The sequence below is a fragment of the Microcebus murinus genome, chromosome 10 (genome assembly GCF_040939455.1).
Source record: "Microcebus murinus isolate Inina chromosome 10, M.murinus_Inina_mat1.0, whole genome shotgun sequence".
In the NCBI taxonomy this organism is placed as follows: Eukaryota; Metazoa; Chordata; class Mammalia; order Primates; family Cheirogaleidae; genus Microcebus; species Microcebus murinus.
This window is the reverse complement of record NC_134113.1, coordinates 36,377,309-36,390,277: the sequence shown is the minus strand read 5'-3', so window position 1 is coordinate 36,390,277 and position 12,969 is coordinate 36,377,309. Positions and strand designations below refer to the sequence as shown.

The following is a 12,969-nucleotide window of genomic DNA, read 5'->3' as shown; positions in this document are numbered from 1 at the left end:
TCAGAAGTCACATAATTTCACTGATCCTCAGTTTCCTCATCTGTCATACAAGAAACATATATCCTTCAATCTCACAGAAATTCTGCATGTGAGGGTATTAGTTCTACAATGCAATCTCACTGAGATTTGTGAGGGTCTGACAGAATTATACACATGAATATGTTTTGAAAATAGCAAAGAATATATGAGTTTATTCATACATGCTGCCGTTCCACCTGAACCATGTGGCAAGCTCTGTGCTAGGTGCTGGCCATGAAAAGATTAATGACACATGGCTCTCTCGCTGGACACTGCTCAGTTCCAGTTGGGAGATAAACAGTGATCAAACCATGAAATTCCATGCAGCAAGTACTCTAAGCACCATAGAAAGCAAGCACTATGGGATCCCAGAAGAGAAAGCAACAGCTCTGTTTGATTATCCTTATTCACGTCTCCTGAATTAAGCAACAGAAAGAAGTTGAGTTGTACACAATGATGTCAGAGTGTGTTACAAGGTTCTGCACACACAAAAATTTTCAAACATAATTCAATAATTGAGATTGAAAAGAACATACAAATCCCTTTGATTCTAATGTAGTTCTTTTAACAACTAATAGTAATATGTACTTAAGCGGCTTGATCCATAAGTTTAAAAGCCATAATCGTACCTATTTCAATACAAATCCCAGATTATATGATCTATGAAGGCAAGGTTTTTTATCTTTTTATTTGCTGATGTATCTCTAGAACCAAAAATTTCATAGACTGTTTCTGGACTTAGGCCTTGAGCTTCCTAATTAAAAATTTGCTCTATCCTTCTTTCTCTGTGTTGTCTCTCTGTGTGTTGTTTTTTAAGGATTAAAAGAGAAAGTAACAGGAAGTATAAATTGCCATATATTCATCTGTTATTATTTCTAGTAGTGGAAAGTTGAATGCCTTTAGTGTATATTTACCCAGGTATAGAAAATGAATTATAATTCATTATCTGTTAGAATTTTTTATGAAATATGAAGACCTATAGTCTCTCCAATAATATTTGTGAATTTCTTTTTAAGACATGCAGAGATACTATAAGAAAATTTTTCTGACTTCTTTTGCCTTTGCTTACGTAGGTGTGCCCATGCTTAGGTCTCATGAATAATTGGTCACTTCTGTACCAATCACAGTGTTTTGTCAAGATCAATATATTTGACCTAGTCATATGCTAGTGCTTTGTTCTGTATTAATCAGAGAATTGTTAAAAACATCTTTAATTATACTTTTAGCCGTTTGGTTACAAAATCACTATACTCTTCCATTAAATGATAAATAGTAATTTAGTTCAGCGATAACTATATTTTCAATGGGATTAATTAATTCAATAAATACTTATTGAGCACTTTACATGAGCCAGGCTTGGTGCTAGATTAATCTCTCTGTTTTTCTCTTTCCAGCCCAGATAAATAGATATTCTTATCTCATTTTGGAGATAAGTAAACTGGGCCTCAGGGAGGTTAAGTAGCTTGCTTAAGAATAGTAGTATCTGGATTCAAGGGCTTCTGTGCTTTTCACTAAGAAACATCACACTTCAGTCACTATTATTGAAGATATAGTGATTTCAGCCTTTTATTTCCAAGTTCCAGATGTGTATATATATCATTTCTGTCTCTGTCTCTGTCTCTCTCTCTGTCTCTGTCTCTGTCTCTATCTCTCTCTCTTTTGGTGTCCTTGAGATATACTGAAAAGAAAGGAATGCATGAAGGTAAGTTAGGTCCAAGGACAAAAGAACTATGATATTGTTTCCATTCTATATAAATATAAGTTAATATTAAAACAACTGCCTACTTTGACATATAAAATCTGTTCTTAGAAAATTCATTAAAACTATGGTAAGGTCTGTTTCACATAACTGAATCTTTTAAAACTATATGACAAAATCAAGAGAAGGTTTGCATAAAGCATTAGCATACCAAGAAAATGTGTTTAGTTAGATTATAAATGGAATATAATGAGCATAGTTTTATATGAGAAAATAGCACCTTCAAACTGGAATTCTTTCAGCCTGAGTGTTAGAAATTATTTTTGACTGGTTCAAGATATCACATTACCTTTTATAATTCACACAGCTTTATCAAAATAGCACTAGATTAAGATGCATGCCAACCAATACCTTGGAATATAAATGTTTATTTTTAATCTTCATCATTATTAGAGTATCTTACAATATTTGTTTTATCCTTATATTTGTTTTGACAACTATTTATTTGTTCATTCAACAAACAATATACTTATTATATGTCAGGCACTTTTCCAGGCACTGGGATATTGCAGTGAATAAGAAAAAATTCCTGTTCTCACTTAGCTTATATAGTCTACAAGGAAGACAAAGATGATAAACAAATAAACAAGAAAGAGGATAATTAGTTACTATGTACTGTGCAAAAAATGAATAAACTGGCAAATTAGATCTAGAATAATGTCAGAATTACAAAAGACACAGACAGGTAGAAGGGCCTTCTAAGAATCAGGAGAGCAAAGCCAGGAATGGGAGAGCAGACACACGTACGTGCTTGGGTAAAATCAGCAGTTCAATTGGGAGAATAAGAAAAACAAGCCCACAGAGGGCCATGAAGAGTCAGATGGTAGAAGGTAATATTAACAGAAACGTGATGAACACTTCATTAATTTCTTTGTGCCCAAAGTACAAATACACCCTATGCTAAGATGAAAATTTGTATCATAGCATCTACAATAAAAATTACTAACATCAGAGTGAAATGAAGAATTATTAATTCAGAGTCAGATGTTAGAAAATTAAAGATGAAATGAAAATTTTAAAAGTCAATTTTAATTATTTTTCATTTCCTTCAAAAGAAATAATAAAGAACGTCGAGAGGAGGAAATTTGAAATCTGAATAATTATTTCTTAGTTGTATTGTCTTATTTGCATTGTCTTATATTACCAGTTATCATGCAAATCATAAAGTCTGATAATTAACTATTACTCTGATTCTGCCATAGGCAATAACACATATAATTCATAAGTGCAAAGTATTTCTGGTTCTACAGTGTTTTATTTATGTCTATTGACTCATAAAATATAAAATGATGATTTTGTTTCATTTTAAAATGAGAATTTTTCTATTTTCAGTTATGATTGATCTTTTAATAATGAAATATAAATTCAAAGCTTACAGTTTTTTTCTTCTTCTTTATGTATCTCAACCTCATATTCATACCATTGCCTCCCAAACTCATATTTACATTTCTTAGCAAAGTCTAAGAGATACAAGAAATACAAGGCAAATGAATTTTTAAATGAGATATATAAGTCATCTCTTCTCAATTTGCTCAGGAGATATCAGAATGTACTATCAGAATGTACAACATTTAATAATTAAAAAAGTTTTATTACTATTGTCATCTTCACATTTTTAATATATTCAAAATTGAATGAAAAGTTATGCTTTTATCCAATAAATTAAGTATCTGCTATATGTCAGGCACTGTTCTATGCCTCCTTCTAAGGAATTTCACAGATAAAAAGAGGGACATGATGGTTATAATGGGGTGTCTATATTGCTGATGAATCTTAGCATGATGAAGGGGCAACATCCATCACTTAAATCCTTGAAAGGGACGCTAATGATGTCTAGGGCTTGTTTGTTTGGGATTCTAGCTTCATTTAAAATATAGTTTAGGCCGGGCACTGTGGCTCACGCCTGTAATCCTAGCTCTTGGGAGGCCGAGGCGGGCGGATTGCTCAAGGTCAGGAGTTCAAAACCAGCCTGAGCAACAGCGAGACCCCGTCTCTACTAAAAATAGAAAGAAATTAATTGGCCAACTGATATATATATATAAAAAAAAATTAGCCGGGCATGGTGGCTCATGCCTGTAGTCCCAGCTACTCGGGAGGCTGAGGCAGAAGGATCGCTCGAGCCCAGGAGTTTGAGGTTGCTGTGAGCTAGGCTGACGCCACGGCACTCACTCTAGCCTGGGCAACAAAGTGAGACTCTGTCTCAAAAAAAAAAAAAAAATAAAATAAAATAAAATATAGTTTAAATGACTTTCTCTTAAAAAGCACCTCAATTTCTGACTTTTATTTCTTTAAATTCAGCTTAACTTACTCCATTCAGCAGCATAATTTCTCTCTAACTTTCATACTATGGAATTAATTAAGGATATTAGGGAGAAACAGATGAAAAGGCCATCTTTGAATTCTTCCCAGATTCTTACACAGAACAGTAATTGAGGCTAATAAAATAATTTACTCTAGTCATTCTGGGAAACATATATGTCAGTAATTAACAAGTTTAAGTGCTAAATGCACCATTAGCATGGACAGCATATTCAGATGAGAGTTCCAAACTCTCACAAGATTTTATCCTCCAATGCTTTTATTTAATGCAAAAATTGCTACAGTTTTAATTAGTTTACATTTAAATATGATCTTTCTGGGCCCAGCCTAAAATACAAAGTATCTTTTTCTCAAAAGTAATTAGGGGGACCAATTATGCTCCTCTAAAACTGAGTTTCTCACTCTTAGCTTCTCTGGTTTCCTGGCTTTTCTAGACCTGAATGAACTCTTACACCTTTGCCCCACAGGTGGACCTTTCTGTTAATTTGCAATCTCCTCATGCTAACCTCTGTGTCTGTGCAGTTATGCAAGGTAGATCCACTTCCTGAAATGCAGTGTCTCTGAGAAGTTTTCTCTTTCCAAAGTTTCTCAATTTTACTTTGTGCTTAAAGCATTTACGCACATAATAAATGCAAAAAAAAAAAAAAACTTTATTATAGCCTCTTAAGATTTTAACTAGAATGGGAGAAAATGAGGCAAATGAAGGTGTTCTTAATTCTGAATGAATATCTCATGGTTCCTGTTACCTGGTTATTGCATAGATCAATTGTGGCTAATCAAGCTGAGTAAATATTTTTATCTAGGCCTTAAATAAAAACAATCCCCCAAAAGTAGAGAGGGTAAGAAAATCTCTGCCATCTTTATCTAGATGGGATAAGCAAATAAACTAGTCTAATGAATCTTTCATATGTTCTTTTATGAGTAAACAAGAGTTTTTGTTTTGGAATTTTAAGCATAAGACAATGTACATGGAAAACAATTCAAAGGGTATTGCAAAAGCCACTCATTTGCAATAAGTAATTGATGTCAACGAGGACATTTTTGGTTATATGTGAGTGCGTTTGCACATATATTTTTTTAAAAACTCAAATAGAACTATATACATCATATTTTACATCTTGATATTGTTTGCATCTTGATATTGTTTTAGTGATATCTTCATATCAATATATAGATCCATATAATCTTTCTTAATTACCTTCCTAAAATTCCATCAAAATATTAATAATTTCATATTGGTCATTTCAGGTTGTTTCTAGGTTTCTACTATCTCAATCAGGGCCACAAATGAAAATTTTTCTTATTTATGTCATCTTAATGAGCATGAATTCCACTCAGTTATGGCTTTGTATTTTTGTATAATCCAGTGCTAATGTGGCCATTTTCAATGATATGCTTCTAGATTATAATACCTGTGACTGTTTTATTCCTGCTTCATTGTATGCATTCTACCTATGCCAATTGATACCACCTATCTATAGAAATGTCATATTTAATTGAATTTCTAAAACCATAAGTGATTTTTTAAAAAAGTGAGTGGCCATAGACTAATGACCATTTTTTAGTTTAAAATATGTAGCATCATGTCATGTACTACCCAACAATTCAGTAAGTCAACAATGATTACCATAATTCTCTACTAAGAAGCTAACAGTATATATTTCTAAAGCAAGGTAAAAATTAAATCCTAAAAATCCACCTTAATTTTACTTTATTTAAATTCGACTTTATTTATTTAAAATTTTTAAAAATATTTCAAGCATAGAGATTATAGAATGACTAAATCTAGCTAATTAATATATTAATTACCTCACAGTTATCATTTTAGTGGTGAGAACACTTTACATTCACTGTTAGCATTTTTCAAGAATACAATGTATTATTAACTGTAGTCATATTATATAATAGATCCATTATTAAATACTCATTTTATTGAATATTTTATTTCCACCAAATGAAATGATATTGGAACACAATGAAAATACAAAGAGATGTTTAGATACCTTAATTTTCAAATAAAATGATACATTCATGAATTAATTCAATAAAAATCTAGGTAAAATTTAAAGTACTATTCTTTCACTAAATTTTACTAATAGTAATCCAGAGAATATTTTAAAAGCTAGTGCATGTAGTGCTCTCTACTGGCCTTATCTTTATTGCAACTACAATCTGTATCAAATGTATAGTTACACACTGGCATGAAAATCATCTATCTCAAAAGACCAATAGTATTAATATTTTAATAATAATTTCCATTTGTTTTGTATTTTAGGGTTGTGTGTATGTATGTATGTATGTATGTGCATGCATAAATGTTCATTCTTGAAATTCTACACTGAAGTCAGTTGTGAACTCTGCAAATGAGTTGTTGGCATCATCACCAATAATTATGTAATAAAGAGAAAATACAAAAAGATGGGTGTAGAGCATGAATGTAAGGTCTATTATTTTTCAGTTCAGTTAATAAACTATGGAATTGCTAACATGCTTGCTTTCTGTGTCTCTGGAGAAGACAAGTGAAGTCCTCCTAGGAGCAGAATGAGTGTATATTCAGGAATTCACAGCGGACAGTGACCACCGTCATGGACTCTTTCTTTTCTTTCCTCTCTCTAACACTTCTTTCTTCCTTCCTTCACCAGCCCCCTAACACTCAAAAAATCTCACTCGTGCTTTTTGAAAGCTTAGAAGAAAATGTTATTACAGTGGTTATGAAAGCCATTTCCTTCAGGAGAGAGAAAGAGTGTATTTGTATGTGTATGTGTATGTGTGTGTGTGAGAGAGAGAGAGAGAAAGTGAGAGTAAGTGTGTTTGAGAGAGGAGAGAGAGAGATGCATTTTTCATTCACTTGATAATTTCATTTTGAATGGCTCCTATGTGCCACACACTGTGCTAAACACTTAAGATAAAGCAGTATTCAAAATAATCAAAACCCTACTAGAATTAATGGTATTTGTAAGAATTATTCCTCAAAATAGTTATCAATGCTATTAAAGAAAGTACATTGTGCAATGAGAGGCTGTAATTGATATGTAAACTATTATGGGGATTCAGAAAAAACTTCTCCAAGTAACATTTATGGTATGATGTGAAAAGTAAACCTTAGACATTAACCCAGCAAAGGTGAGGGCTGTAGAGAGCATTCCAAGATCAAGTACTCTATAGGGGAGGCTCCTGGGGCATAAGGGTGCTTTTCAAGAAGCAGACAGAAGGGTCAATGTGGCTAAAGGAAACAGATCAAGACAGTCTGCCAAGTTAAGGTGAAAATGCCACAGTAGGGGTTTTGGATTTCATCCCAAGATAAATGGGAAGTTATTAAGTAATCCTAAATAGAATAATAATTGAAATGAACAACTTTGTATTTTCTTTAAATCTCTGCATGCAATGTGGGGGCAGTGAGTGGGGTGCATGAAGCAGGTGTAAATTAGAGGAGACCAATGAAGAGTCTATTTAGCAATCCAGGTGAGAGAATATGGTGGCGTGGTCTAGGAAGACAGAATTGAAATTCAGTGAAATGGATAGACTCCAGAAATGTTTGGAAGATAATATCAACAGACCTTGGTGGCAGGTTGTAGGCAAATGGTAAAGGAGACTGGACATTAAAAATACTTCTTAGACTTCTGACATGAATGAATGGATAAATGGTGATAAGGACCATTAAAGAAGGAATGGTTTGGGGAGAAAAGAGCATGTGTTTAGTTTTAACCTATGAAGTTTGATGTGGCTTTGAGATATCAAAATGGTTATGACATAACTGATGTCATAGCTTAGAAGAGAGTTCTGAGCTAGAGGTATATATAAACTTGGAAACCAGTTGAATTATAATTTAAATCACTGGAGTAGAGGAATGTATAAATATACAGAGTTAGGAAACAGTGGAATATATTTTATTATTAAAACAGTCTACTTGTCTGGAACATAGGAGACATGAAGGAGAGTAGCAAAATATTATGGGTAGAAAGAAGCTGGTAGGAAAAAGAAAAGAGAGAATATGGCAGGTTCTGTAGGAGGCTTTGATGGTCACTCTAAGGAGTTTAGTATTCACTCAGAAGGCCTTCAAAGCTTTTTGAGCAGGAAGTTGATATGAGGTCCTTCTTGACTAGTATATTAAAATGTATTATAGAAAAATGATTATATAATTCTAAAAGTTATAATAACAGAAAGTCATAATTATCCATATCAACTGATGATACTCTAGTCACATATGAAGAGAATAGCTCCATTCTCAGGACATGGGAGGAGACTTTCACACCAAGCTACAGCTTGGTTCATTGGTTGGAGGACCACTCAGTGCCATTTTCTTCAATGTTACTAATAATCATGGCAGATTACTTTTTTAAGGGCTTATAAATTTGGCTGTAGAAGAATAATTAGGATACAAATAAAAATATATAATGGTCTAAGTGTGAAATTCTGAGAACTTAAGATTTCTTAATGGCCCACACCTTTCCTAAAATGTCCCTGTATATACCTCCAAATAACTTTATTCTTTTGTTAACTCTCTCTAATTGTGGTAACTTAGCTAATCTCCAAGTAATATAAAAATATGGTAGTAATTAAGTCTTAAGGTGGCTTAAATATTACAGACTTGTAAATAAAGAATAATAATGAAACAACAAAAAAGAAGTGAGAGGTTTTGGCATAGATAGGATATAAGCAAAATACTGGTACTACATCAGGGATAGGATGTTCATTAGGGGAAGGTTTAGGGAGTTATTGGGAAGACCTCTTCATTACAAGATGAGTTTTGAAATGATGATTATATGTTTATTCAGTTGAAATTTTTGGAGACAATGAGGTAGATGAGGAGAGAAAGTAGTTGTGGAGATTTAAATGGTGGGACATACCCTGAGTCAGTTATGTCAGTTCTATTAAAATTACTATTAACACCAATTTTACAACTAGCGATAAGCCTAGGGAAAATTAAAATACCGCTGAGCCTGTAGAAATTATAGTTTATTATCAGGTGGGAAGAATCTTCCTCTGTTTACCCCAAGCCTTTATATGGACAACATTCCCACCATAGATTTTCAGCATCATGCTTTAGTGACTGGCATTTTTATTCAGACTATTATACATTTAAGACAAAGAGATGTGTAAGACATATTTTAAACAAATATTTGGTATTTATCTTCCATTTTCATATGAGACATATATAATTGTTATAGCTCTTGAGAAAGAGCAGCTACATTTGATGTCAGTGAAACTTTCACATTAACATATGAGATAAAATATTTAGGGAATAAGAGAGATGGTAAATGAGCAGGTTAACAATTTTGTGTTATGTGCAGCTCATAATTGTAGCTCTGTGAGGAGCTCCCACTGAGTCAATGGAAAATGTGGGTGGAGGTTAATGCCAGGTTAATTGTTGCATTCAACATCATTCAGGAGAAAAAGTGGAGATAAAATTGCAGCATTTACATTTCTGCCTTTCAATTTTCCTTCATCTCTATACTTGTTATATTTCTTTCCTTATTATTATTTATATCCCATGTCTGATTTTTTCCTCTCCTGTCTCCTTGGTTTATTGAAGAGATATATTCCATAAAATTGACTTTCAAAGCATTTTAAAAATAAAGAAAATGCTATTCATCTATTCATTTTCACTATAGAGTTAGAAATATAGTTCCATGGAAAATATTACCAAGTAATATGATTGAAAATAGATTTTGTGAGGAAAGAGGTATTTTCCTGGATGTCTCTATAGCATGCTAGAGATTGTAGCACAGCAACAATGCTAAGCCTGCAGGTAATTTTAATTATCATCTGACAGGTCATTTTTCTTCTTTAGTAGTTTTCTAACCCTTTGGGATTCACTTGTCTCAATGACTATAGATGTTTCTTCCATGTAATGAAAGAACTTTTGACTTCAAATGCGTAGCTTCAAGAATTTGGTTCTCATATTCTCTATGAATCCTCATCTTTACAATGTGATTTACATCAGAGTTATAGGGTAATCATGTGTCAAGGATACTACTACCTAACATATCATCAACTCTAGGTTGAAATTCTCTTTAAATTGGAGGCTTCAAATTACTATTAACTGTTCTTTTTCACTTTTTTTTTAATTCAGAAAGTTAATATTTATGTAAAGTAAAGGGCATCTCCATTTTACTTCTCATGTACTTATTGTTCTTTTCTTCATGCTTTTACTCTTCAAATTTTCCACTTCTATGTTTGATTTTATTTTATTACTTTTATCAATATTAATATTTCCCTTCCAAATTTTTCCTTTCTGAGATGTTCATTGCTAAATTTGGAAAGAATTTACACATATCCAGAGGGAATTGAAGGTAGCAGTACACACACACACACCCTTATGTGAACTGTAGATTGTCATGTTTATTAGATGCAAAAAAATCCTTTTTAAAAACTTACTTTTCCTTTGTGGCTTGGCCTTCCAGAAAGAGCTCTGGAAAACAAATTTCCATTAGGTTACAAATTTTATTAAATATTTTAGTGAAATAAACACTCAAATTAAATTTGTAAGATTTTGACATCATGTATGTGTTTAAATATTTGATTACCTTGTTTATCTCAAAATTTAAGTATTTTGATGAAAAATTCTATTTTGATAAAAAAAGCCTTTTAAAATTGCCATTTAATTTTTATAAACCTGAGCGCATTCTATGGTACAAAGAATTATTCAACTGTATTTGTTCATAGGCTTTTTTGGTGATTTTCAGGACTTTTTATTTTATCTGTATGGAAACCATGAGTTATTCATTAATTTTTCTAGGTATACAAAATCCAAGTTAATTTTAAAGTTTAAACAAATCAAAATATGTTAAGATGTTTTTCTAAAACTTGGTAACATCCTTATTTCCATCAGATGAGATAGAGACTCCCAGATGGGCTTTTCCCTATTTTTTCGGAATGAGATATAGGTTAACCTTTGTATTCCTCTTGGCCAGAAACTCATTGCTTACTAAAGAATTTATTGAATAATATTCTGGTGTTACTCGTGACTTAGAAGTTTACATTTGGGTACAATAGCAATCAAGTATCAAACTATTGTCTAATTCTATTTATATTGTTGGAACTTTTAGGAGTTAAAAATCCAGAAATTCTTATTAAGAAGATTTTAAATATGGAAATATAAAAATAGAATATAGACAACTGCAATTGATCTCCCAGCTTGATAACAGATGGAAATTTTTAGAGCTGAACACATTCTTTCTATTATCTAGCTGTAAAAGGAAAATATCATGATGAAAAACAAATGCATTTACCATGTTCAAACTATATTCTTATAATCCTCATTTTGTACCAGAATTTTATCCAATAGAGTTCTAAAATATAAACATCAAGATATAATTCTATGCATCTCATATTTTTCTATGATTTTAGGCAAATGACTTAATTCTACTGATTAATATTCAGCATGTTTCTAAAAGTTGAACCAATACTGAGACATGTAGAAGCTCCCTACTCATTTAAAGGATATAAATTGCATGTGAATAAGACCATGTTTGGATTTTGCTTTATTTTGTTTGGTCTTGTCTGCAAATCTAACACATAGTAGTAAATGAATAATAAATAGAAGGAAAAAAGGAAAGGGATGAAGAAAGGGACAAATTAATTAATAAATAAATAAATAGTGAGTAAGGCTTGTCTGATTAGGTGATAATCTAAAAAAATATATTTCTAAATATTTATGTTTTTTTAAAATTTTATATACCAACTACAATACAACAGGCTGACTAGTATTACCTAAAAAGTCTGGGTCCTAATGAATTGATAATTTATCTATAAGTAACATATCCAAGCACCCTGTTAGAGAGGGGTAGCATCTACTTACATTGCATTTGCTTTACAGGTTGTCTGAGATTTTGCAAATTACTGCAAGATTGCTTCTTACTAGGATTAAGTTCTAAAGTCAGCTAGCAAGGCAAAACTCACCCTTGAAATTCCTCCTATTACCCATAAAACTTAATTTGGTATCTATACTTTTATATAGTAATTTATAAATGCATTAAAATTTGGGAAATACTGAGCTAAATTTGAGGCAGAACAAATTCAATCCCTAGGTAGTGAGTGATCCACCGCACAGTGACACGGTGACCTTAGAGTTTGAGTCCCTGCTTTGAAATCAGCCTGCTGACTTTGAATCCCAGATCCGTCACTCAGAAGCAGTGTGACCTTGGTGAATAACTTAATATCACTTGCTCCATATCCACATGTGTAAACGTGGATTATAATTGGACCTATGGAACAGGTTGTTGTGAGAATCAACTGAGATAATCTGTGTAAATGGTTTGAAACTTTCTGGTGTTCAGTAAGTATGTTTACTATTTCTGTTGGCTTTATGATAACTATAAAATTCCTGATAAAGAACAAATGATGGATGAGAATTCTAAAATGTTTCTGTTTACCTGAAGGATTTACTACATTCTGTTTTAATAAATCTGCTTCTGTAAACTTAATTAATATAAATACATTGTTTCCTAGGGAGATAAATGTCACCTGGCACACAGTAGGTAATGCTTATTGGATTTTAATCTAAATCATGCTTGAGCAGATTGACGTGCACACTATTCTTGGAAAAGATATGGAGATCACCTTGGCTGCCTGCACCCTGTCTTTCCAGTCTGCCAGTACTTTTGGAGGCCCTACTGAACAGGAGTCAATCTTATGTTCTTAGGCATTAAATGCAGATTAAGTGAGGGTTGTCTTCTAAATCCAACCCAAAAATTGAATGTACCTACAGTGTAACTCTACTGCACTAACACCTACCAGTTTACTCCTCCTGCATAAATATTTTTGGCTCCTTAGCCAACACAAAGCCTTCTACCTGGCAACACTTCAATATCATAGCCAAACCCAGCTAGAATCCACAAAGGAATGATGGTTCCTCTAGGTGCTCTGTCCTG

General features: G+C 32.5%; 1 protein-coding gene across 1 annotated transcript in view; it reads right to left on the bottom strand.

The window, feature by feature from the left end:
* LIN7A (lin-7 cell polarity scaffold A) overlaps positions 1-12,969 on the bottom strand; it is a 153,040-nt gene that overhangs the window by 121,498 nt on the left and 18,573 nt on the right. The window lies entirely within an intron of this gene.